This window comes from Sylvia atricapilla, chromosome Z (assembly GCF_009819655.1).
Source record: "Sylvia atricapilla isolate bSylAtr1 chromosome Z, bSylAtr1.pri, whole genome shotgun sequence".
NCBI lineage: Eukaryota > Metazoa > Chordata > Aves > Passeriformes > Sylviidae > Sylvia > Sylvia atricapilla.
The window spans coordinates 53,186,108-53,187,799 of record NC_089174.1 but is presented as its reverse complement, the minus strand read 5'-3'; the positions used below and the strand labels follow the sequence as shown (position 1 = coordinate 53,187,799).

Genomic DNA, 1,692 nt, shown 5'->3' with positions numbered 1-1,692 from the left:
TCTGTGAATTAAGATCAGCTGGATGCAAAGAATACATACCATGGTTTAACTTCTTATTTTCAGCAATACTATCAGAATTTTAGTTTGTATTAAAAAGCACAATCCCCCCAAATTTCTAGCATTCTTAACCACACAAAAAGCCTCGAAACTGCAACTTCATTCATATCAAGTTTTGGATGTTTCGAGTTCACTTCCTCAAGGAAATATATGCCACTTTCCATACCTATTTGTCTTCTGAAAAAAAGTGTGATTGGAAAATGGAGCTCCATTGGCCTTTATTAAATTTTAAAAATTGCTAAGAATGTATGTTTTAGTTCTAAAAGCATAAGAGTCTCAGCAGTTACAGGTGAGATGTTCTATACCAAGTATACTGTCGTTTTTCCTACATGGGGTAGCAAATAGGTAGAACTAAAATGTAAAACTCCAAGAAGGTATTGTTTTCCTTGCTGAGACAGTCAGATATTTTATGGTATTACTGTCTGCTTAATATAGGCTAGGGTTTGGTTTGTCTGTTTTTGGGTTTTTTTCTCTGTGTCAATGGTCTAATAAAGTAAATGAAAAGATCCTGCCCTAACTTTTTTAGGATATTGGTACAAAACATCTAAATGGAATAAAATGCTGCCACTTGAACTAAGTTTGTATATTGAAATACAAGAACATTATCCGCTGCTGGTCTCCATGAGATTCAATGCAGCTGAGTGGTAGACAAAAATATTTTTTAAAATGTTGTACTCTTTTTATCAGCTACTGCAGATATGCCAGCTGGTGGATGGGGTCCACCGCTTGGGACCCAGAGAGCCACAGCCACCCCAAAGGATGTCTCACTAGAAACAGCTCCTTGGGGGGTCAGAGCGCTCCTCAGCTGGACAGAGAGGCTTCTCAGCATCGGGCAGAGCAATGATTTTTCAGCTCAGTGATTTCAGCTTTCAGTGATTTCAGCTCAGTGCTCTTAGCTCATGCCCTTGTGAGTTTGCCCCTCTTTTAGCCGGTCGTGGTGAGAGAGAGAGAGGTTTCGTATGGAATTTCTGCAGGTGGTACTTTATTGAGAGGGTACCAGCGAAAGGGATCCAGGGACTAGGAACCTCTGCTGACCAGAGGAAACCCAGGGGTTTTTATGGGACACCAGGGTGGGAGGAAAAGGGTACAGAACCAATCAATTGTAACAGATCTACATAAAATCCCGAGGGGGCTTGTGGGTCTCCAGCCAGGTCACCGTAGCTAGGAGGTTTGTCTTTGTCTTAGGTGCTCTGGCTGAAGTTTCGAAATTCTTCCTTGACTCCTCAGCTTGGCTCTCTCCTGGGCAGAGCAGCCGGGGCTCCGCCCACCTCCACATGCAGAGAGCTTGCACACTCTCTTTTTGGGCCAGTCATTGTCTGTCCTTACGTGGAGTTTGCTTCTCTTGTGGCAAGGCTGAGGCTCAGCAGCAACCAGCATTCCTCAGAAGCAGTGTTGCCCTTCATGCAGTAGGGAGGCAGTGCAGCTGCATATACTGCACCTTTTCTATGGGCAGCAAGATTTGATAGACATCAATTATCTGTTTATGAACTTTAAATGAGAAAAAGAGAGGAAGAAAGGCAGAGGTAGTGAAAAGACACAAGACGTTATAGCATGAATGTCAAAGGACAGTTGATTAGCAATTATACAGACTAGGTGTAGTTACAGCAGAGGGGTAATTGTAATCTCTGATATTCT

General features: G+C 42.6%; 1 long non-coding RNA gene across 1 annotated transcript; it reads right to left on the bottom strand.

Annotated features, from left to right (window-relative positions):
- Positions 1–534: 534 nt before the first annotated feature.
- Positions 535–1,446, bottom strand: LOC136373520 (uncharacterized). The gene is made up of 2 exons (XR_010745662.1): positions 1,332–1,446; positions 535–747 (listed from the first exon to the last, which is right to left on the bottom strand). It is a non-coding gene; the product is annotated as an uncharacterized lncRNA (long non-coding RNA).
- Between the last annotated feature and the right edge of the window lie 246 nt (positions 1,447–1,692).